The sequence below is a fragment of the Mustela nivalis genome (genome assembly GCF_964662115.1).
Source record: "Mustela nivalis genome assembly, chromosome: 3".
Classification (NCBI taxonomy): domain Eukaryota; kingdom Metazoa; phylum Chordata; class Mammalia; order Carnivora; family Mustelidae; genus Mustela; species Mustela nivalis.
The window spans coordinates 50,002,950-50,029,160 of NC_139022.1; the positions used below are offsets into that span (position 1 = coordinate 50,002,950).

The following is a 26,211-nucleotide window of genomic DNA, read 5'->3' on the forward strand; positions in this document are numbered from 1 at the left end:
GGAAACCAGTGACTATTATTGTGGCATTCACTTTCTTGCAGTGGCCTGCAAGTGAACCTGCAGTACATTCAAGGTATGTCAGTGCTTCAAAATGATTACCACTGTGGTATTAGCTAACACCTCCATCACATCACATCATTGCAGTTCTATGGTGGTATGGATTCTTAATTCTCCTCCACTACTAATTAGCTCAACATCAACTCCATAACTTTTCTGCCTCAAAACTTACTGATTCTTTCTTCTTTAAAACTGCTATTTGTTCATGTCCCCTCACAACTCCATTTCCTGGGATCGATGTTACCAAGCTATTAAGTCTCAGGATGAGTTTCATAGATCAGTGGCATGTAGTTTTATCAGTGTTTATGTTGTAACCTGTGTGAATAGGCAAGGCACGATGTGTGCATTCTTTTGAAAATAGGCATAAACATTGGCCACAGCTAAATGTGTGAGAATACACTGTTGTCCCTAGCAGGGATCAGGACCTGAAATGAATTTCACAGTGTACCTTCCTACCTTCATCTACCAACCTACTGACACAGATACATCCAGTAGTATTTAAAATAGAGGTTATTCTTCAATCTTTTGGATAAAGTAATATAGGCAGATAGAATTTCCAAATATTACACAAGGATACCCAATAAAAAATGAAGACTTCCTGACCTCCTTCCCCAACCTCTTATTTCTCCCCCCTAAAGGTAACCATTGTGCTTCCATGATTTTTATACAAATGGATTCAGATTTAAATAAGCAATAGTAGCATTAATGGTAAATTAGGGGAGAAAAGTAATCTTACCCAATTTACTTAGACAATTGTGGACAACTTATGAACCTGAAAGATGGGCTCTTTCTCTTCTACCAGGAACCCTAATGAGTTTCACTATCCATCTAGAAACCTCATACATTCTAGTAACACAGAGCTGAGTACCTCCACCAAATCCCAGCAAAGGCTTTTCGTACTAGTCAGGTAGTACCTGTTAGGTTACCTCCAAAACATGTGTGAATTGTTAAGTTAAAGCCAGCTGGTGCCTATATCAAAGGAATACCAGATCTTATGGCAAAAACTGTCCCATTATTATATAAAATTGCTGCAGGAAGAAAAGTCTGTGCATTCAGTAGCCCAACCTGATAAATCAGATTCTTATCCATACCTTCTGTCCTCCCACTGTCATTTATACACACCAGAAAAGTTTTCTCTCTCCAAGTAACAAAGGTTGAAGTTCTTAGTCAAAATAGATTTTGATGCTCCAGGAAATCCCATAAAACTTTTGATGATATAGGTAATGTCTCCTTCTCTCTACTCACATGACACAAAGATCGCTGGAAGTACTAATGACCACGTAAAACCTCTATGGGAGTCCTGTCTAAGGTTCTTGCCGCCACACAATCCTTTCTCTTACCTTTTGAGTCTAGGTTATACACTTCTCTTTTCATCCCTCCTACTCAATTCCCAATTCTGCAGTAATTTCCTACACTACAGTGTTCCACATGAGAATGCTAATCTTATCTTGCTCAAGAAATAGCAAAAAGAGGGGCGCCTGGGTGGCTCAGTGGGTTAAGCCACTGCCTTTGGCTCCGGTCATGATCTCAGGGTCCTGGGATCGAGTCCCGTGTCAGGATCTCCGCTCAGTGGGGAGCCTGCTTCCTCCTCTCTCTCTCTCTGCCTGCCTCTCTGCCTACTTGTGATCTCTTGTCAAATAAATAAATAAAATCTTTAAAAAAAAAAAAAGAAAAGAAATAGCAAAAGATGTAGTTAGCCCTCTAGAGGCTGATTCCCTGCTACTTCTCTTTTTTTTTTTTTTAAGGTTTTATTTATTTATTTGACAGACAGAGATCATAAGTAGGCAGAGAGGCAGGCAGAGAGGGGTGGGGGGAGAAGCAGGCTCCCTGCCGAGCAGAGAAGCCAACACGGGACTCTATCCCAGGACCCTAGGATCACGACCCTAGCGGAAGGTAGAGGCTCCAACCAACTGAGCACCCAGGCGCCCCTCCCTGCTACTTCTTAATGAGATTTAGGTCAGGGGTCCCCCCACTACAGCCATAGGTCACATCTGGTTGTCTGCTTATTTGTGTAAGTAACAACTTATTGGAACACAGCCACACTCATTAGTTTATATATTGTCTCTGGCTGCATTTGTGCTATAATGGCAACATTCAGTAATTGTAAACAGACACTCTATGGCTCGCAGAGCCTAAAACATTTGTCATCTGACCCTTTACAGAAAAAGTGTTTTGACCTCTAGGTCAAAGTTTTGGCCTCTAGGAAGTTAGATGGGGCACTCTATCGTAAGCATTCTTTTAGCAAAATACATAAGACCTCAATAGAGCATGCAAGTCTTGATATCAAGGTCATGATTTCAACCCCACATTGAGCATGGAGCCTACTGAAAAAAAAAAACTGATACATAAGACCACACAGTGATTTTAACTTAATAATATTTATGCTTTCCTAACTTAAATTCCAGAGTTAGCTGGGTTCCAGATTTATAGACTCAACAGTAGCATCAGAGACCCAGGATCTTTACCCTTTTCTATCCTGCTATCCTCAGCAGGTTGACTTACCACTTCAGAGTCTCCAGATGGCTACAACAGCTAAAAGCATCCTCATCGGAGAGCATCCAAAAAAGAAGGAAAGTAAAGGGCAAGAAGACTTTTTCTTGTATAATTCTTTTTTTTTTATAAGAGCAAAGCTTTCCCAGAAAATTTTAGTAAAAATTCCCTAATTGGGTTGTGTGAGCATCCTTGGACAATCACAAAGGGATCTGAGATTGCTGTGATGGATTTGGAGCCAGGGTTGCCATGCCTGTTTGCATATTAGAATTACCCACAGAGTAACCAGCAAATTAGAAAACACCAGTATTTGTGCTCCATTCATTTCCTGGAGCCATGCATATTCCCACATGAACAAAGGCAGATTTTATTTGTCTGCGAAGAAAACCTAAGAGCTGATGATGGCTTTGGGGGTAGGCAAACAGTGGTGTTTGCCATAGTCATGTACAGGGACATTGAAGTAATTCAGATAGATAGTGGGACTAGGAGGGAAGAGACTGAGCAAGAATCTACCCAGAATCCTCAAAGAAAGAGAAGAAACACCCAGAAAGTTTCTGGGCAACAATTTCAAGGGGAGTAGAGGGCCATGGATTTCAATGGGGGAGGGACATGCATATGGAGATCACAGGAGCTGGGGAGTGTCAAGGGAGGCAAGGAATATAAGAAAGTTAATTCAGTACAGTTAGTTACAGGATACAGTTAGTTTGGTATTGGTGTGTTGAGGGTAAAGTGTCTACGTTATATCAAGGTAGAGGTGTCTAAGAAGACTCATCAGTCTAGAGTTCAAAAGAAGCACTCTTTATAGGGTATTTTTGAGAATGATAGGCAGGGGACTACTAATAATTTCCCCAGAAAGCAGATAATTTATTTATTCAAATAAATAAAAAATTATTTATTTTTAGTAAATTAAATTCTTTATTTAAATAATTTATTTATTTCAAAATAAATAATTTTTAATAATTAATTTAATAATTTTTTATTTTATTTTTTAACTGTGTCTGTCTTGAGAAAATCCTATCTACAGGGATGGTAGAAATCATGAACCTGGGTGAGGTTGTTCTGTGAGGGGTGTAAAATACAGAGAAAGGTAAAGGTCTGAACCCTGGGATGCCACAAACAAATCAAGTCTGCTGCCCATCATTAATGGACTGTAGATGTATAGAACTATCCTGAACTTCTGTTAAAGAAAATAGAAATTCAAATGTTTTGCTTGACATATTTTTAAGACTTGATGCTAAAGTGAAATCACACTGTTCTCAGCTAATAAGAATATTACAATCACTGAGCCAAACTCAAGTCTTCTAATTCCAGATCCCTTAGATTGAGTCCTCACTTAATCCAAAGCCAGCTGTGCACATGACTGTAACTGCAGAATCTGTGTGACCTTTCGGTCTCCAACAAAACTCCCTGGGAAAACTGTTTTCCCTGCACTCATTTAAAAACAGTAACTGCTCTAGATCATTTAAGATACTTTGTCAAGGGAATTCAATTAGCATCAGCCTGAGGTCACCCCAGGACTTCATAAACTTTTTCCATCCTGTGAACTCCTCTGGGTTTTCCATGACTCATATCAACTGTCTCCAAAAAAGTAAGCTCACTTTTCATCCTACAAATTCTGCAGTAGCTCTGGTCTCCCTCTCAGTATCACAACACATCTGAAAGGAGGAAGAGCCCGAGGGGAGGCAGTAGGTAGAGAATGTTGGGTCACCCACGGTTCACTGCCTCTTCCCCAAGCAGCTATTCAGGGCGCTGGGGCTGCCATCTCTGTGACTTCCTGACAACAGTCCATGATCTCCCTATGGGTCAACTCCCAGTTTAGGAAACAATGGGAAAGTTCTGAATGTCTATTTGGTATAATGACAAGCTATAAGTTAAATAGAACCCCGGAATGCTAAAATGTTAACACTTGCCAAGTTTGCTACATCAATGGTATAAGAATAGCAGCTTCAATCAATGGGCAAATATTTATTGTTTGCTATTTTAGTAAAACTAAATATTCCACCTTCACTGAACTCATATAGGTTTAAAAAGGCATTCACTCACTGAGCCCTTACTTCAACAAATAACTTGCATGTCCACTCTGCAAGTCCTTTTACAAAGTACAAGGTGAGTGAAACACAGTCTCAGCTTTCCAATAAATTTAAAAATCCAAAAATGTAAATAACATTCATGTTTTTAAGAAGGTAATAGGATATCATATATTGCACAAAGGTGTCAACATAAGCATTTACCATTAGAATTCAAATGTGCTTGATCATGGGCCTACCAGGAATCCAACCACATGAGGCTCTTCATAAGAAGGTATCATGAGGGCACCTGGGTGGCTCAGTGGGTTAAGCCGCTGCCTTCAGCTCAGGTCATGATCTCAGGGTCCTGGGATCGAGTCCCGCATCGGGCTCTCTGCTCAGCAGGGAGCCTGCTTCCCTTCCTCTTTCTCTGCCTGCCTCTCTGCCTACTTGTGATCTCTCTCTGTCAAATAAATAAATAAAATCTTTAAAAAAAAAAAAAAAAAGAAGGTATCACGAAGACAGGATCAGGAAGGTAAACAAGACCTGGTAGAAATGTTTCATTGTCACAATGATGCAATTACAAAAACCTGTGGCTGTCAAAAAGTTGTTTCCTTTGCCCTGTGAGTAAAAGCAGAAAGGGATGTTTTCATTAACATCTGTAAGATATTGGGCCAGTTAAGAACAGAGCTTGGTACCCTTTTCTCAAAGAGAAAGGTATACAACATGACCAAATCTTAAAATGACCAAATATTAATGTTACCAAAGTAACCCACTCAACAAATATTTATCAAAACAATATTCTACAATATGGCATATCAAAACATTCTACAATATGGCAGAAAGAGCCATAGGGTTGTGTGCCCCAAGAAAAACTGGGTAACAAATAATTGGCATAAGTCACAAAGTAACCAAGCTGATATATTTTGATTGGACACTCCAAGGAAGGGAGTGTCCAATCGGTGATAAATTTTTAAAGGATGTATAAAGGCTGAAGTGGATTCAAAGGAGAATGGTAAGGATTATTAATTAAGAAAGGAGATCAGGTTCTATGAGAAAAGATTAAATTAATTCAAGCTACTTAACTTGGAGAAAACTAAGGGCTGACTTGATTATTATCTTTCCTTCATAATCAGGAGGGATTTTATGATTTTCTTTTCCTTAACGGCCTAGACTTTCTCCTAGACAGGAGAAAGTTAAAGCATTTTTTAGCCATTGATTCAATCAATAAACACATCATATGGGCACTGCCTTGCCTAACCCAATAAGAGATTGCAGAAGCCCAAAAATGAAGACAACATAGTCTCTGCCAAAAGAAACCATTTCATGTGGACATAAGAACTCTTATGAATAGCCAGGTGATAAAACCTCAAGAAATGAGTGAAGGAACATGTGTAATATAAATGCCTAGAGATTGTCAAGAAGAATACTGATTACTACTCAAGATAGTTAGGATATGATCCTAGAACTAGATGATCACAAAAGTTCCTTTCTAGATCTGTGATACTAAAACCTATACCCTAGTTTTACAGTCAAAGGTTTCCTAAAAAGTGATGTTAAAAGTGATATATAAGAATAGTATATGTAGGGGCACCTGGGTGGCTCAGTGGGTTAAGCCTCTGCCTTCGGCTCAGGTCATGATCCCAGGGTCCTGGGATCGAGCCCCACATCGGGCTCTCTGCTCAGCAGGGAGCCTGCTTCCTCCTCTCTCTCTGCTTGCCTCTCTGCCTACTTGTGATCTCTGTCAGATGAATAAAAAAAAAATCTTAAAAAAAAAAAGAATAGTATATGTAACTGAATTTATATTTGCCCATTGACTAATGTTTTGATTTCATGCCAAATATTCTTATGTCCATTTTTAACAGATATTTAATTAAAAGCAACACCTATGCCTTAGATTTGAGGAAAATCATCTAATAATCCCTCTGACAAAGAGTTAAGAATTTAAACTCAAATTCAATATCAGGATCAAAATCAATAAATAGGTTTCAGCTATAAAATGAAAAAACTATTCAGAATGTGACAACTTCATCTGAATTTGGGGGTTTCAGGTAGAATATCCAGTATTAAAGATAACAGACTATGAAAGCTTATTAAGTCCTTGGCAAGAAGTGTACTGAGGTGCTTAAATCCTTGAATCATAAAGTCACATCACACCTAGAATGGTTGTTGTTTAGCTAGAATACTAGAGACAATAGAAATACTTTGAGCTGCTTACTAGATACTTCCATTTGGATATACCACTAACATTTCAAATTCAACACTTAAAGAAAAAAGAGTGAGAATGCCAGAGAGAGAGAGAGAGAGAGACAAAGGCCTTATCTACCTCAACTCAAATTTGAGTTGTATTCATGTCTTTTAAATATATCATCCTCTTCCCAGTACTCCAGAATAGAAATGTCAGACTTCTTTGACTCCTCACTCTCTTTGATCTCCAAAATTAATTCACTTAGCAATAATGAATTGTGCACCCTTGTATGTCTGTCAACCTACAACAGGTTAAGAGTACAAAAATATGAGCCACTGTACTTGCCCTCAAGGATAAAGTCATGTAAACCAATTTTCAGTCCCATGTAATCATGGTTCATTGGTTGTTTGTTTAAATTTCATTGAGATCATTGTAAATCACATATAGTTGTAATACATAATGCAAAGTGACTTCTTCGGTACTTTGCCTTATTTCCTCTCATGGTAACACTTTGTAAATCTATATTAGGTCAAACTGGCATATTTGCATTGATACAATCCTCCCATCTGACTCAGATCTCACCAGTTTTACTTGGACCCACTTGGGTGTGTGTGGAGCTCTACACAGTTGTATCACTCATGTAGGTTCCTCTATCCACCACCAGTTAGGATACTGAAGCCCATTGCTACAAAAGTTGTGTCGCCCTTTTACAACTAGACCCACTTCTCTCCCATATTCCTCCCCTATTCTTAAACTCTGGCAGCCACTAATGTGTCCTCCATTTCTAAAATTTTGTCATTTCAAAACCGTTAATAAAAAGAATCTTACAGTATATAATCTTTAAGGATTGGCTTTCTTTTTTTCTAAGCATAGTATCTTAGAGATTCATTCAAGTTATTGCATTGATCAACACTTTGTTCCTTTTTATTACTGAGTAGTATTTCATAGAATGATTTACCATAGTTTATTTAACCATTCACCTGTTGAAGGACATCTGGGTTGATCCCAGCTTTTGGCTATTCCAAATGAAGCTGCCATGAACGTTCATGTACAGGTTCTTGTGTGAGCCATATACTTGCATTTCTCTGGGATAAATGCCTAGGAGCACAATTGCTGGGTCATAGAGTAGTTTAATGTTTAGATTTTTTTTTTAAAGAAGCTTCCAAACTGTGTTCCAGAATGACTGTACCATTTTATATTCCCACCAACCGTGTATGCATGATCACGTTTCTCAGCATTCTCACCAGCATTTAGAGTTGTCTCTATTTTTTATTCTAGTCATTCTGATAGGTGTATGGTGTCAGGTGATTAACTTTATAAAAGACAGGTTAACCTCTTGCCCTAGGAGGCCAGGGAGAGAGCAACTATATCCAGCAGCATGTGGGGGAGGCAGGACAGGAGAGGTATGGTAGGAAAACATCTATGACATCATTTGAGTTGGGTTTTTAAAAATTGAGTAGGGGCACCTGGGTAGCTCAGTAAAGCCTCTGCCTTCATCTCAGGTCATGATCCCAGGGTCCTGGGATGGAGCCCCGCATTGGGCTCTCTGCTCAGTGGGGAGCCTGCTTCCTCCTCTCTCTCTGCCTGCCTCTCTGCCTACTTGTGATCTCTCTGTCAAATAAATAAATAAAATCTTTTAAAAAAATAAAAATTGAGTAGATCTTCAGAAACTGGAGAGAAGAGAACCATACATCTAGCATAGGAAATAAAATATTCAGAATCAGAGGGCGATGTGAGAGCACGAAGAATGGAGCGATCTACCTAGGTGGAGCCCAGTGTGCCATGAAGGGGAAAGAGAAAGGAGCCAATGCAGTGAGAGAGGATTTCTGTGGGTCCTTCCAGAGATGTTAACAATGGGCTGCAGGGAAGAGGAAGGCCTCTGCTGTGAGGAGGCAATGGCAGGCTTGTTTCTGGTGTCCATGTGCTCCCACAGTGTGTCCCATATTTCCCTCCCCCGCTCCTTTCTCAGCCACTCCTGCCTCAGAGGCTCACAGGTCTCCCTTGCAGAACCTGGCTTGGCTTCAACCCACCCTGATACCGTCTGCTGATACCGGAGCCATTTTCCTAAATCTTACAGCTCACAGTATGTTACTTCTCGGCTCAGAAATCTTTACTGGCTCTCCTCTTGTGCAGAACAAAGTCTGAACGCCTCAGAGCCACGTGACCCTACTGCTCGCTCCTTCCAGGGAAATAAGCTCCAGGTTAATGGGACTGATTTCTAGTCCCCATATGGGAAGTGCTTTATCTAGCCTCCAGGCTGGAAATGCATGTTTCCTCCTCCTTCTCCACCTGCACAAATGTTCCTGATCCTTACAGATTTAGGCTCAGTATGGCTTCCTTTTGTGAGGGACTCCCAGTTCCCTTTCCTTCCTCCATCCCCAAATTAAGGCTATTACTTCTACTTTAGGCTTCACCATCATTTCGCTTGTATTATTACTAAAGTATTTATTTCATCCTATCTTGTGCTATCATTAACAAGTTATTCTCCTCCAACAGACTATAAACATGATTCTAGGCTTGGTGATACAGATGCGAAGTACAACTTGAGTTATCCATTTATCCTCTATCAACACACCTATGTGTCAAGGACTTGGCTACACCCTGAGTAGGTCTATAAGCTCTCAAAGGATTTGGAGTCTTGACAAAAAATATGATATGATAAAAATAAAAATAATACAAGGCAGGATATGGTTTGTCTCTTAAGAGTACAAATAAAGAGCTATATTTACTCCACATACATCCAAAATGTGATTCTCTGTTTAACTTCATTTCATTTGTGGTTCCCTAGAAACATTTTCCAACAATAAAAAAAAAAAAGAAAAACAACAAAAAAAGAAAAGTGCCAGGCTTGTTGAAAATGTGGCGAAGTCTATTTTAGATTTTTAGTCTTTACTTCTTTTTCTTTAACTGTAGTCTAAACTTGCTATTATCCCATAAATAATTAAATGTGATAGTGTGTTCAAAACTATTTCTACACAGTTAAGATTTTAAAATAAGAACAAAAGAGAACATTGCACTATAGTTTAAAAACCCCTTCTAGCATATTTCTGTGGACATCAAACCCACTTCTGATAAATTAATGAAAATGCAGAAAGTGAGCTACACATCAATAACGTTGTCAGTTCCAGACATTTTTCAAATACAAGGTCTCAAATAACAAGACTCTGAAGAGCAAGGTCAAGGTGACCACTTGTTACCTGGAAGATGTGGACCAGACTATTTTTTAATAGTTTTCCCTTAACAATAATAAAAACAAATACATATAAGATGATGGGCCAATGAATGTGTTGGTCTAACACAAGTTCAAGTTGGTCTAACTTGAAATTTATCAGGAAAACTTGACAGCTCTGGCTTTTTTGTTTTTAAAAATAATTTACAGTAATTACTCTCTAAATCATGACCAAGTAAATGTCACCTTTTTTTTTTCCTAACAGAATCAGTATTCTACTCCCATAGTGTGCTGATGCATTCAATATCTCTTCAGTTTAAAAAAAAAGAAAAAGAACTATATGTCATACTGACAAAATCTAAAGTAGGATTGCTGGGGCTCTTCTCCCCTGGACACACAATTCTTAGAAACTGATATTAAGACTGTCTTTGAGGTTCTTATGTAAACTAAGTTTTCCCTTGTTTTTATTTCTTAGGTCAAGGAAATCTTCATTAGTTTCAAAAGAAATTGAGAAACACTGAGATCATGATTTTTATTAACTCCTAAAATGATCGCCTGTATCTCAACGGCATCTTTTGATAGGCCTTTAATCAGTTTTTAATCACATTCTCCACAAGTACCAGGCACTGTAATCAAAATTTCCCTCTAACTTATTGGACCTGAGAGGAGTATAAGCTTTTGGAAATTCCAAAACATGCTTAGCTGAACACAGACATTTCCTTGGAGCCAAATTTTATTTCAGCCCTGTTTTCTGATTAAAAAATGAAAATGAAAAATATTTAACCGTGACGTGTACCAAAGAAATGGAACAGCTATCTGCACCTTCCAGGGGAGGCGTGGCGGGCTGCTCAGGAAGCTCTTCAGGACAGGGAGGTTCAAAACTGATTTATCTAAATGTTAGAACTTTGGGGCTTTTTTCCCTTCTCCTTTAAAACTGAAGAAAGTCAGGATTTTAAAAAGGAGGTGAGAGGAAGGGAACAAAGCAGCACACCAGAGGGAAGTCAGAGGTGGAAACAGAGCCACCGGGGAAAATGCAACCCAAGCTTTTGATGGATCTACGTCATTTATCAGAGTATACAACCGAAAAGAACTTCAAACGGGAAAGAAAGGAGTGTGCCTTCAAAAGTCCACTGATGCTTTAATAACAACAAAATAAGCTAATAGAAAGGCTTCCCATCTCGTCGGTGTTTGGGATTCATGGTGCACTCTCACCCACACACGTCTTCTTTCCTAACCCTCACAATATAGCTCTTGGCGGTTAAAAAAATCTCAGTTTTACGTTACCTCTTACTGTGGTATTCAACTGTAGGAAGGGCATGCCTTCTCCTGCAAGGATCTGCATTCTCCATCTAAAGAGGCAAGCGGAGGGGCGGAGTCAGTCATCCACCGCATGAATAAGGTCTGCTAAGACTGTATTGATCCAGCTGGACTATGGGTTGTTGATTTCCTTGTGCGTCTGGCCTTATTGCTCCGTGCATGTGGCATGTCCCAAACTGTAGAAGCTGCTCCTTAATGTGACTTCTGACGATGTGGGCAGTATGAAACATTCTCTCTTAATGACAAACTTGGTAGAATTAAAAGGCAACTCTAGGGGCTTCTCCATGAATAACACAATTCAGTATGGTTATCTGACAAATCTTTAATTTTGAAATGAATTTAATCTCAGTTAAACCCACCTGCCTAGAATAGCTGCAATTGAATGGCAAAACTCTGGCCAAGCTCTCTTTATCTTATTTGTGAAATCTAAGCCTTCAAATGATTGATGCATCATAAATGAATGGTAACAGTTTCTGACGGAGCTGGATTCACAAAAATATTTTACATCTTTTGTCAGTTGGTCATCTAGGACATGTTTAGTCTAAAACAAAGCAGAGGCCATGAACATTATTTTTGTGGCCTGGGTTCTGGCCACATGAGACACACAAAGACTCAGAGTACACTGAGTCAGCATTGTGGTCTAGAAGGAGGAGGAATGAATCCCAGACTGGAGTTCATGTCATGGAATGGAGCCCCATGTGGACCAAACAGCTAATGGAGTTGAGTCATCAGTCTCTAGGGACTAAACCAATTGCTTCCAAACTAAGTAGTTTTTTTATAATACAGATTCCCAAACCACGCACTGGATCTAATACACCCACATCCTTAAAATAGGGCTTATGGATCTGCAATTTTCAAAAGTTTTACAGGTGATTGGAAGACCAGTAAGTTTGGGGAAATAGAGGGCCAAAACTAAAATTATTCTAAGTGGGCATAAAAGTGGGGAGGAGTTCTCCATCTGCTCAGAGACAGAAAAAGCCTCCTTAAACTACTTCTTCAGCATCTAGTGTTGCTAACTAGAAGTCTGACTACAATTTGACTCTTATTCTTTTCTTGGCCATCTGTTTGGTTTTTTGATTGATTGATTTTCTCTCTGGAAATTTAAAATTTGGAGACCAGAAATTCCCTTAGAATGTAGCTATATAAGGACATTCCATTAATTTGAAGACTCAAAACCTTCAGCACAAAGGAAATTCTTCTGTTTCCTTTTCATCTCTTTCATATCTTATGTTTTATTTTCCTAGAACTATTAAGTGGGTGTTTAACAACATGAACTAAAAGTATTGTGTTTTAATTTTTCATTCATTTTTTCCATCACTTTCACTTTTTTCTCCAGATTTTTGTAATATTTTATTGTTTAGAATACAATTCAGCCTTCAACAATGTTCATCCTGTTTTTCATCTCTTGCATCTCGTTTCTACTTCGCCATTAATATTTTTAATTTCTAGAACCAATTTGGACTAATTACTCACCATCATAGGAGCCTTTCCTTTCTCCTCCTCCTTCCCCTCCCCCTCCTTTTTTGTTCGCTTTTTTTTTTTTCAATGAAAATAGCCACTTGACTCTCTCAAGATAGTTTAAAGTTTTTTTAAATTAAGTTTTCATCTGTTTCTTGAATTTTTTTTTTAACCCTTGGATCAGTGGTTCTGTTAGTTAGTTAAACTTGGTCCCTCTATTGCTTTTTATCAACTATCTGGTGATGGGTGGCCATCAATTAGTAGCTGGTGTGGGTTACTTCTGAAGTTCTGATACTCCACCGAGTCTCAACTTTGATTGTAAGATTGCTTTTAGTTTAGTTAGCCATAAAGGGTTATGGTGGGTCAACTGCACAAATCCCTTAAGGCTCCCTGGGCATGGGCTGGCAGGCCAGTATCTGTCCCCTCCACCCCTTGCCAACTTAGGAAGATGTCCATTTTGGCAGAGGAGTGCTTCAAAGCTTGAACCTCCTGGCAGAGCAGTCTGTCCCCTCTTCTCCCCCTGTGTCTGCATGTGTCTCAAATCCCCATGTGACCTACTCTTCTCACACAGACCCCTAAAGGATTTATTCTTGTAATACTTTCCAGGCTTATCCTGACACTGAATTCCACTTGTGTCTGTCATTTAATATAGTAGGGGAAGTGAAAAAGCTGAACTGGTCTGTTTTTCAGAATTTTAGCTCCTGTTTAATTACTCTGATGGCTGTTCCTTCACCTCCCTCTCCTCTATATTAGGAAACTCCAAGCTTGGATTCCAATTTACAAAAATCCTCATTAATTACTTGCCTGCTAATGACATTCTTCTTTTCCTGGATCTTTATGAATTTTCAGCCACCTAAGGGATTCAGGACAAGAGGAAATTCAGGTGTGTGTTGAGTTCAATCTCCTCCTACAATTAACCTCTCTTTGATTCTTCGCATATTACACCACTGACGTATTTAACCACAGAAAGGCAGAGACACCAACATTAAACCACATCACTCTGAAAACACATAAGAAACACACACACACACAACTCATAAACTAATGGCATCTGTTTATTCATGAAAGCATAAATAGATGAGTTATCTTATAATGAGCCATCTTTTTTATTTCCTCTTTCAAGATGAGAAAAGCAGTTTTATCTGAAAAGATATGTTCTCAAGAGAAATACTACTAGAGTTGATAAAGCATGCAATTCAACTACATATAACAGTTTCTATCATTTTCCAAATATTAAGTTTCAGAGAAACCTGAAGTGAATTCATCATCATGGCCTATTGTGGCATACAAATGTATAATAGGAATGTTGCCCACAAGGTATTATGAAAATCTACATTGATCCCCAATGTCTTGGAAGGTTATAGACAATATGTAGTTACTATTTACAGAAGGAAACTGTTTCTTGCCAAAGTACAGAAACACTGTCGGAGGATTACAACCTCCTATTCATCAGCTTATATGCTTCCCTTAGAAATAGCATTTTGAAATCACATGATTTGTTATTTGTAAATATCACTTAGGCATTCCTGACTTCTCAACTGCCCAGGGTGAAGCATCAGGAATCACTCAGAAATCACACAGCAGTTCTCTGTGTTCACTACAACATTAACCGTAAGTATACATACCATCCAGTTGGGTTGTACACTCACAAATAAGGGCTTTAGAATCTCCTTATCTTATTTCCAATTCACATCTAGACAGAAAATAAGGCATGAAACTTCTTTTAAGATATGTCTCCAAAGGCAAAGGAAACAAAAGCAAAAATGAACTTTTGGGACTTCATCAAGATCAAAAGCTTCTGCACAGCAAAGAAAACAGTCCACAAAACAAAGAAGCAACCCATGGAATGGGAGAAGATATTCGCAAATGACACTACAGACAAAGGGCTGATATCCAAGATCTATAAAGAACTCCTCAAATTCAACACTCAAAAAACAAATAATCATGTCAAAAAATGGGCGGAAGACATGAACAGACACTTCTCCAAGGACATACAAATGGCTAAGAGACACACAAAAAAATGTACATCATCACTAGCCATCAGGGAGATTCAAGTCAAAATCACATTGAGATACACCTTACACCAGTTAGAATGGCCAAAATTAACAAGACAGTAAACAACATGTGTTGGAGAGGACGTGAAGAGAGGGGAACCGTCTTACACTGTTGGTGGGAATGCAAGTTGGTGCAGCCACTTTAGAAAACAGTGTGGAGATTCTTTAAGAAATTAAAAATAGAGCTTCCCTATGACCTTGTCATTGCACTACTGGGTATTTTCCCCAAAGATACAGATGTAGTGAAAAGAAGGGTGCCATCTGTACCCCAGTGTTCATAGCAGCAATGGCCACAGTCACCAAACTGTGGAAAGAACCAAGATACCCTTCAATGGACAAATGGATAAAGAAAATATGGTCCATATATATAATATTGTGCCTCCATCAGAAAGGATGAATACCCAACTTCTGTATCAACATGGACAGGACTGGAAGAGATTATGCTGAGTGAAATAAGTCAAGCAGCGTGAGTCAATCATCATATGGCTTCACTTACTTGTGGAGCATAAGGAAGAACACGGAGGGCACTGGGAGATGGAGAGGAGAAGTGAGTTGGAGGAAATCAGAGGGGGAGACAAACCATGAGAGACTGTGGACTCTGAGAAACAAACTGAGGGTTTTGGAGGGGATGGGGGTGGGGGGTTGGATGAGCCTGGTGGTGGGTATTAAGAAGGGCACGTATTGCATGGAGCGCTGGTTGTGGTGCATAAACAATGAATGATGGAACACTGAAAAGAAATAAAATAAAATGGAAAAAAAAATAGGACATGAAATGTGACCCATGACAAGAACTAGTCTGTCACTAGTTGCACTGAATGCACTCATGCATTCAATTTGGTCTTGGGGTGATGGGAGATGATATTCTACATAGACAAAAGTATGAAGGGAGAAAATCAAAGAGCATCTGTAATGCTCTTTGGTAAGTTGTCCAGACTGCCTGGAGTAGCAAACCGTAAAACTAACTAGTGGGCCAAAAGGCCACAAAATTAAGTTAAAAGCATTTCTCAATGCCAGGCAATGAAAGCGGAGTTGTACAGAAAGTGGCAAAAGAATTGTGATTATTCTGGGACGCCTGGGTGGCTCAGTGGGTTAAGCCGCTGCCTTCAGCTCAGGTTATGATTCCAGGGTCCTGGGATCGAGTCCCACATGGGGCTCTCTGCTCGGCAGGGGGCCTGCTTCCCTTCCTCTCTCTCTGCCTGCCTCTCTGCCTACTTGTGATTTCTCTCCGTCAAATAAATTAAAAAAAAAAAAAGAATTGTGATTATTCTTTTCCCTGTTAGCTTATAGACATTCTCAAATCAACCACATCATACTAGCTCCCCCTCCCAAATTATAGATTAACAGCAAGCCATCACTAAAGTAGAAAAGAGAGAATCTGAAGAAAGCCAATTCTCATGCTGGTGGAAAATCCTACAGTTTATATTAAATGTAGGTAAAACCTGCTTTGAGTCTCAGAGAGCCAGGGATCTGATAGTGTTAAGAGGATACATAAAACATATGCAAAGACAATTCCATTTTGATGGACAAAATTAAAAATATTTTCTAGTGAAGACAGTGTGCATCATGTCATGCTGAGTTTGGAAATAGAAATAATTGCTTTATGACCTTTTATTTGTGAATGGATATGTTTTGGACAAATACATCTAAGAATACATGAGGAGTTTTAGGCAGGAAAATCTAGGAAATAAAGCATTTGTGCCATATACCTTTGCTAGTTCTGCTTTCCTAGGGCCTACACTATCGGTCTTATTTTAACTTAAGTACATCTCTCTAAAGACTATCTACAAATACAGTCACATTCTGAGGTCTGGCTGTTAGGACATCAGTACATGAATGTTTCAGGAGACACATGCTATATATTTTTGCTAAGTTTCTTTTTCTTTAAGAGAGCAACTGTGGATGGGTAGGAAAGCCTTAGCACTTAATTCCAAATAAATAAGTTCACCAGAGCCCACACAACCAAAATAAATGTCAAGCAAGTGCTGACACCACATGACGGAAGGAATTTTAGATATTCTTAATTAGAAAAGAAGCAGTGGCAACTTGAAAGAGACACATTGGTTCTTGCATTTGGCCCTTACTAATTCATACTAAGAAAAATAATATCCAAAGGTGTAGATTTATCAATAAATTAGAGAAACATTTTTAACTGAAAAGTGAACAGCTAATTTAGGATTATTTAAGTTGAGATCAGAGTTAATTATGTATGAAGCTCCTTTACTGGAAAACATGGTAATATCATTTGTAATGACATTATAATATGGGATATCAAGTCAATGATGTTGTCTAGCCAAACTTTTTCCAGTTTTCTGGTATCTATATAGAGGGTGACTTTTTTTTTCTTTCAGGTTTGTTTGTCTTGAGGAATATCATTAGTAGATATGAGTAGGAATAGGAGCAACAAGAAATTTTTTGGCTTTTTGGCCCTTACTGAAAAAGTCAGACAGACCTGCCAAGATATGAGTGAGGACTGGCATATCACTTCATGCTAACATCATCCATTTTGCATTTTCACCATGAAACATCCATGCATTTAAAATAAAAAGGTATAGCAAATGCACTTCAATAGGATTTTTGCCTTTAGCTTTATACGCTCCCCTCCAGACCTCACCAGCTATCTGGAAATGTCACCAAACAGTCTAGGTTGAAAGAATTCAAAAGCATTGATGTTCCTTGGCAAACACATACTCTCTCCTTCTGACTTTCAATCACAGCTTCAAAACCCTATGGGGTGATGGCAGGACCTGCTTAATTTAACTTGGGATGTGACCTGTTCTAGCTCTTGTGCTGGTGACTCACTAAACACATCTCTTTTATTAATCCTTGAATCTATTGCTATCAATCAACACTGGGGCTGAAACAGCTTTACTGAATGTCAGAAATAAACAGTGTTTTCCTGTAAGCTCACGGTGGGGAAACAGAGATGAGGGCATTGGATATATAAAACCATATGCTATATATATTTGGCTTAGAAAACTTAATGTTTTTAAAACCTGTCTTTTAAAAGCCAGAGCCTAGTCTAAAGTTTTAATTGTCCCTACTCAGATTCTAGGGGACATAAGTGGTCTATCCTAGCTTTTTTCAGTTTGGGGTATGTACACAGAGGTTGATTTTCATTATTAAAACAGGATTGTGTAAAGTGTTTGGTTTTCATTGCTGTTTTTGGCTCGTGTGTTTGTTTGTTTGTTTGGAGGGGTTCCATCTGCCATGCGTTGGTTTTTCCTAAATATCTCTCCATCTCTGTTCACTATAGTTCATAATTATAGTTACTTGGAGTCTTCTCTTTAAGGTGGGAAGGAATGTGAGGACTTGGTTTCTCCAAATAGAGGCAAAATACAGACAAACTGGATAATGAAACTTTCCTTCTGGTACAAATCCTAGAAAAATCTACATAGATCTACTCAGAAACATATAAAAATACTTAGGAAGTATTGTTTGAAGTAGCCATAAATAGGGAAACCACATCTGTTGATGCAGGAGTAGCGAACCAACTGTAGGATATCAAAGTAATGGAATATTACACAGCAGTTAAAAGAATGAGGTGAATCTGCATGTATGTAGCAGACATTTGCCAGGTCTTTGTGAGGTTTTGTTTTTGTTTGTTTGGTTGTTTTTTGCTTTGATTTTGGCTATCCAGTCTGCAGACCCATTTCTTATTTGAAGGGAATTCTCCTTTCACATGATAAAAATATTTGGTAGATTTAGGGTATGACTCACCCATCCCCTCTCTCTGCCCCTGCTGGGCCCAGTAAAATGTTTTCCTCATAAAGCTTTTGGTTATTGCTGAAGAAGATACCAGCATTCAGAAAATTTCAAAACAAGTATGAGAACATTGCCTGCTGTATAACAAGTGCTCAATAAATGTTACCTATTCTTATTATCCATCGACACAGAAAGCTGCAGTCTTAAATGGAATTACTTTGCACCGGTGAATGTACCGCTGAAATTTTCAGTAATCCTGCCCTCTGATTCTGAGCTAACGCTTAGTCCTGGGATTTAGAACATCACTACAGTCTACTGATCACAGTGAGGGTATAGGGAATTCAGGTTAAAAATGGATTGTTGATGGCCTTATAAGTGGGTCCAGGAGGACCCTGAACCTATTTTGGAGTTATCTGCAATTACAAACTTGGGAACTGAAGAACTGATATCCTTAATCAATTATAGACTCCCCACCCACTTAACAGCTTCCTGATTCACAGAGTAAAGAGTATAGGAGTAAGTAACAAATAAAACTGTCTGGAACATCTCTCCCTAATAAAATATACAACAAAAGCCATACTGCAATTCTGGGAACTGCAGTCAGTTCTGGGAACTGATAACATCAGTAAGGATGTGAAATACACCAGAGGAGACCCTGAATTGTTAAGGAAATGTTGAAAAAGAAAAACAAAACTGGGGGCATCACGTTGCCTGATTTCAAGCTATATTACAAAGCTGTGATCACCAAGACTGCATGGTACTTGCACAAAAACAGACATATAGATCAATGTAACAGAGTAGAGAGCCCAGATATGGACCCATAACTCTATGGTCAAATAATCTTTGACAAAGCAGGAAAAAGTATACAGCAGAAAAAAGACAATCTCTTCAATAAACCGTGCTGGGAAAATTGGACAGCTGTGTATAGAAGAATGAAACTTGACCATTCTCTCACACCATGCACAAAGATAAACTCAAAATGGATAAAAGACCTCAATGTGAGGCAGGAATCTATCAAAATCCTAGAGGAAAACATAGGCAGTAACCTCTTTGACACTGGCCACAGCAACTTCTTTCAAGATATGTCTCCAAAGGCAAAGGAAACAAAAGCAAAAATGAACTTTTGGGACTTCATCAAGATCAAAAGCTTCTGCACAGCAAAGGAAGCAGTCCACAAAACAAAGAGGCAATCCATGGAATGGGAGAAGATATTCGCAAATGACACTACAGACAAAGGGCTGATATCCAAGATCGATAAAGAACTCCTCAAACTCAACACTCAAAAAACAAATAATCATGTCAAAAAATGGGCAGAAGACATGAACAGATGCTTCTCCAAAGAGTGGCTAATAGACACAGAAAAAAATGCCATTTTCATTAGCCATCAGGGAGATTCAAGTCAAAACCACATTGAGATACCACCTTACACCAGTTAGAATGGCCAAAATTAACAAGACAGTAAACAACCTGTGTTGGAGAGGATGTGGAGAAACAGGAACCATCTTACACTGTTGGTGGGAAGGCAAGTTGGTGCTGCCACTTTGGAAAACATGGTGGAGATTCCTTGAAAAATTAAAAATAGAGCTTCCCTATGACCCTGCCTTTGCACTACTGGGTATATACCCCAAAGATACTGATGTAGTGCAAAGAAGGGCCATCTGTACCCCAATGTTCACAGCAATTGCCACAGTCACCAAACTGCAGAAAGAGGCAAGATGCCCTTCAATGGATGAATGGATAAAGAAGATATGGTTCGTATATACAATGGTGTATTGTGTCTCCATCAGAAAGGATGAATACCTTCCTTTTGTATGAATATGTACAGCACTGGAGGAGATTATTGCTGAGTGAAACGAATCAATCATCATATGACATTAGGAGAAGGAGAGCAGAAGTGAGTTGGGGGAAATTGGAGGGGTAGACAAACCATGAGAGACTGTGGACTCGGAGAAACAAAGTGAGGGTTTTGGAGGGAAGAGGGTTGGGAGTTGAGTGAGCCTGGTGGTGGTTATTACGGAGGGCACATATTGCATGGAGTACTGGGTATGCATAAACAATGAATCTTGGAACACTGAAAAAATAAAGTTTAAATATAAAAAAAAAAAAGAAAAAATATATATGGATGGTGGCATCCAAAAAATATATATGGATGGATAGAAGTCACCATCCATATATATATGGAGAAGCTCAATTCTCCAGTTTGGTTGGTCAAAGAGATGGATGGAGGCTGGAGAGTAATAAAGGGAGAACATAATCCCTGAACTAAAGCTGTTCCCAAAGCACTCCATTATCAAATAGAAGTGGTTTTAAGGATGAAGTTTGAGCAGTTCTGAAAATCCTAGCAAACTGAAAAGGAGAGTTGTTTCTACTTCTTCTGGTCCCATTGCGGGCTGCTTCATCACTGAGCTGGATCTTGGACACTACTGCCATCGGGTCATGACTACTCTGACCCATCTGATAAAACCATCCCTCTCAAGAGATGGACAGATCACATATCCCTGGACTGGTGCCACTGCACAGGGATTTTTTTTTTTTTTAAGTCCCTTGTTCTAATTCCATGATTGCCAAGAAACTTCTAATTCCCAAGCTGTTTAACTTTGGGAAAAGAAAAGACTAATGATATAAATTTCATTCCTGAAATCATTGTATGTTTTCCATGGTTTATGATGAAGCTTCTCACAGAGGTTTGTCAACAGGAAAGGGCCCTGTTGATCATACCCTCACATATACTCCCAGGCCACAGAGTAGTTATATTTTCCTTTGTTAATAAATAAAATAGCATTCTGGTGCCCACCTCTGTCATGCAAGCATTTTAGTAAGCATGAGTCAGGTTCTCAGGGCCTGGTCACTCCTGGGAAATACAAGTCATTGGGAATTCCAAAAATGACCAATTTCCAAAGCTGGCCTCTCTTTTCAAAGACACTGCATGCAGGAGCACATGTCCATTCAGAACATGGAATTTTTTTTTTCTTTCATTTTCTTCCTCTCCCTTCAGCTGTTGGTAGCATCATTATGTACCTGAGCTTTATTTTTCCCTTCATCCTTATTGCATGGCCACTCAATTCCCAGTTGCCCTTCTATTCCAAGGACTTCACTAAAGGTTCTAGAAGGGTTCTCTGAGAACCCATGGTTTAATTAATATTGTTGCCATTGCTATTGGCGATCATAATCATATGACAAACATAGGCCACAGCCCAGTATTTCCTTCTCTAGTCAGTTGTGTCTAGAAACAATTGATACTTGATATCTATACAACCAGAAAACTGATTTCTTTATGTGTTCAAGGGTTTCTTTTCCCCAGAGATACATATGCTTATTGGTAGCCCCACCAAGAACTCCCTGTATTTGCCTGTTGCCAAAACCAATACTCTTCATTTCCTCAGTCTTATTTAGATATATTAATCTGGATTAAATAAAGCAGTTTTCTACTGACCTGCCAAAAAATCAACCCCATAAATGATTAAATTTTTCTCAAGTCCTCTTCTAAACAAGTACTGGGATGCCCAGAGATTTATCTTGGCAAAACTGGAACACAGAAAACCTAGGGCATGCTGGGTAGAAATCCCAACATTAATCCTCAAAGAGGTCACTAAGTTTATTTGGCATTCACCTTTGGCCTTTGGCCAGACATGTAGCAACTTTCTCTTAGTGACAAAATAGGACTAAAGGCATTCAGGACAGAAAAAGAGAAATACAGGGAAGGAGGGGGAAAGGGGACTGGAAACACTAAACAAGAAATATTTTCTTTGGATTTATGTATCAGAGTAATGTCACATTCAAATCCCAAGTATGGGTTGGAAATTTTTTTTATATTGTATTATTTTTGTAATTGGCTTACTAGCAGTGAACTTCCAAAGTGGACTTGTTATAGCCAAGACAATGGAAGAGTATAGAGCTTTTAAAAATTGTTTTAAAAATCCTTAGTGCTCCAATTCATGAGTTAGCATCTGAATCATAATAGACTAAATGACTCATGTGAAAAAAAGTAAGATGTGTTAGAGTTCTCATACAAGTTTAGGTTTTTTGAACTATTTTAAAACAAGGAATTGTATCACCTAAGATTAGGTTTAGATTTATTGCATTTTAGAAAGTTGTTTTTTTTTTCAAAGCTACAAGGATATTATGCCAGAGCAGTTAGTTTAAAAAATCACAGTTCTAGCAAACTCAACACCCAAAGAACAAATAATCCAATCAAGAAATGGGCAGAGGACATGAACAGACATTTCTGCAAAGAAGACATCCAAATGGCCAACAGACACAGGAAAAAGTGCTCCATATCACTCGGCATCAGGGAAATACAAATCAAAACCACAATGAGATATCACCTCACACCAGTCAGAATGGCTAAAATCAACAAGTCAGGAAATGACAGATGCTGGTGAGGATGCAGAGAAAGGGGAACCCTCCTACACTGTTGGTGGGAATGCAAGCTGGTGCAGCCACTCTGGAAAACAGCATGGAGGTTCCTCAAAATGTTGAAAATAGAACTGCCCTATGACCCAGCAATTGCACTATTGGGTATTTACCCTAAAGATACAAATGTAGTGATCCAAAGGGGCACGTGCACCCGAATGTTTATAGCAGCAATGTCCACAATAGCCAAACTATGGAAAGAACCTAGATGTCCATCAACAGATGAATGGATCAAGAAGATGTGGTATATATACACAATGGAATACTATGCAGCCATCAAAAGAAATGAAATCTTGCCATTTGCGACAACATGGATGGAACTAGAGCGTATCATGCTTAGTGAAATAAGTCAAGCAGAGAAAGACAACTATCATATGATCTCCCTGGTATGAGGAAGTGGTGATGCAACATAGGGGCTTAAGTGGGTAGGAGAAGAATAAATGAAACAAGAAGGGATTGGGAGGGAGACAAACCATAAGTGACTCTTAATCTCACAAAACAAACTGAGGGTTGCTGGGGGGAGGGGGTTTGGGAGGGGGTTAGGGAGACAAACCATAAGTGACTCTTAATCTCACAAAACAAACTGAGGGTTGCTAGGGGGAGGGGGTTTGGGATTATGGACATTGGGGAGGGTATGTGCTTTGGTGAGTGCTGTGAAGTGTGTAAACCTGGTGATTCACAGACCTGTACCCCTGGGGATAAAAATATATGTTCATAAAAAATAAAAAATTTAATAAAAAAAAATCACAGTTCTTTTTTTTTTTATGATTTGGTTTGCCTGGAAGATGTCCCATTTTAAAAATATGCTTCAATTAACTAATTGCTTTTGTGTGGGACACTCTATAACATCATAGTGGATACAGCTGAGATTATACACCTGAAATAAAATGAATTCACATACAGTTTCACTTTTCGTGTATCCTCAACAGGAAAACTTTGTCCTAAATCAATGAGGTAGAAATTTAAAAGAATATAGACACACACACACACACACACACAGATATGAAAATAGTAATGATGATGGAATTTACAACTTTAGAGGCCATGTGGCTCAATTTGCAGATGAGGAAACTGAGGCCAAGGGGGTTATAAATTAGATGACATCTCATTTTAAAATAGTAAAAACACTTTCTGTCCCCTTCTTTTAAAAAGTTGCTCTCAGGGAGTACCTGGGTGGCAGGGTTGGTTGAGCATTCAATTCTTGGTTTTGGCTCAGGTCATGAACTCAAGGTCCTGGGATCAAGTCGGGTTCAGGCTCTGTGCTCAGCAGGGGGGCTCCTTCAGACTCTCTCCTTCCTCCCCTCCCCCTGCTTGCTCATGCTCTCTCTCTCTAATAAATAAATAAATCTTTTTGAAAAAATCACTCTCAAAAATACGTAAATAACAAGAAACAGAAACGAAAACTTCAACTTCAGTGCAGCTAGGAGATTCCTATAACCCTAAACCAAATATTTGAAAGCAGAGAGTGGATGGAGAAATTGTAAATGACTGACTTAGTCAGCAACAGGAAGATTAAATCTACAACAGTGTGATATAAATGAGAAGCCACTCTGATCCTCTGAATCCTGAAAAGTTGCTGGAAATGGGGCCAGTAGTCATTACACAAACCAGCTGAAAAGTCTGTATAAGGAGCAGTGAGCCCTTTAGGTCCTCACCTCTATAACCAGGTAACATACATCTCCCACCCTAAATTAAATACTGAACCAGAGAAATCTAGACTGGGTCACCAGCACAGAGGAGGGTAGGATTTTGTGCCTTGCTGAAACCGGAGGATTAAATTTTATCTGCATAATAGACCTTGAAACTCCCAAGAGCCTCTCTGCCTTTTCAGATTTTGTACACTAAAAGCCACTGTATTACCCTCCAGGCAGGAAGCCGGAATATCCTCTTTCTGAGAATTGTTTTAGAATAAAAATCTACAGAAATTTGTATCTGGAGGGAAAAGCCTGCTGACCGTCTTGTTGATATCCACCAATCTGTAAGCCCCAGCCAAATATGCAGACTCCAATCAGTACTCTGCTGCTTCTCTCTTCTATGGAAACAGTCTAGAGTGATCAGACATTGAGAAATGTGAAGCAGGGAGATCAGACCTGCCTGGCGGGGCTTTGTGATAATTATATGAGTTTGTAAATTCACAGCATCTGGCTGACTGAAGGTGCTTATAAGGCAGCCATTAGTTTCTTGGATAATGTGGAATTAACTGTACATTTATTCCCCCTGAAAATAAGTAAATATTTATTTTCACAATATAACTTCAAAGGTAGAAGGAGCATTTTGCTGTGTTTCTATTGCTCCACTGCAGTTGTTGATGTTAAATAAAGTGGAAGGACTATGTCCTTAGCAGTTACAAGGGGTAAACTTGCAGGATGGATACTATAAAAACTGGAAAATTCCTTACCTTAATGCACATTCATGGCTGGTTACATATCTAGCGATCCAAAGAGGTAAGAATTTTCAGATTCACACTCTTCTTTATAGGCATTTGCTTCTGGAACTGTCTGGGAAACCATGAGCAAATATAAATAATTTAAAATCAGGATAACACAGGACTGTCTGGTGGCTCAGTCAGTTAAGCATCTGCCTTCAGCTCAGGGCATGATCTGGGAGTCTTGGGATTGAGCCCCAAGTCTGGCTCTTCGCTCAGAGAGGAGTGTGCCTCTCCCTCTCCTTCTTTGTTCTCTCTCTCTCTCTCAAATAAATAAGTAAAAACAGGATAAACTCTAATGATATGGACTAGTAACATATTGCCCTGAAGCACTAAAAGAAAGAAAGAAAGAAAGAAAGAAAGAAAGAAAGAAAGAAAGAAAGAAAGAAAGAAAGAAAGACAAAGCACAGTTAAAGAAAATAAAAGTATGGTGACAGTGTTTCTAGCAGATTATCTGAACACCAATGTAAATAATAAAAAACAGAAGATTAATGTTAATCCAAAGCCCTTCTTCCTCTCTGTTACCAGTCCCATCAGTTTGAACAGTCCCACACCTGTCACGGAGACCTTTGCTGTGAATTTTTGTGTAATTTCTCATCAGGCATTTCCTCTTCCTTGAGAAACGATGCCAGGTGTTACTTTTTGCCAATTCTCACACAAAGTGGTTTACATGGAACCAAGTCCATCCTCAGGTGTTGAGGGTGGACATCTGATCCTTGAGGGCCTGTCAGAACATTGTCCCCCGCCCTCAATCATAGTAATTGGTTAAGCAAAGAAAACATCACCATATCAGACATTGCAAGACTTTTGACAGGGGCACTGGGTGAAAAATCCTTTCCTTTCTCCTACCTTAGAACATGGGAAGATTTTTTTAAAAGATTTATTTATTTATGTGGGCTCTTGAGTGGCTCAGGTCATGGTCCCAGGGTCCT

General features: G+C 39.0%; 1 long non-coding RNA gene across 1 annotated transcript in view; it reads right to left on the reverse strand.

Annotated features, from left to right (window-relative positions):
- LOC309861153 overlaps positions 1-26,211 on the reverse strand; it is a 292,958-nt gene that overhangs the window by 143,382 nt on the left and 123,365 nt on the right. Inside the window, exons 5-7 of the long non-coding RNA XR_014309785.1 lie at positions 25,253-25,348; positions 13,490-13,538; positions 11,195-11,259 (exon numbers count right to left, since the gene is read on the reverse strand). This is a non-coding gene — a long non-coding RNA (uncharacterized lncRNA). The remainder of the gene's footprint in view (positions 1-11,194; positions 11,260-13,489; positions 13,539-25,252; positions 25,349-26,211) is intronic.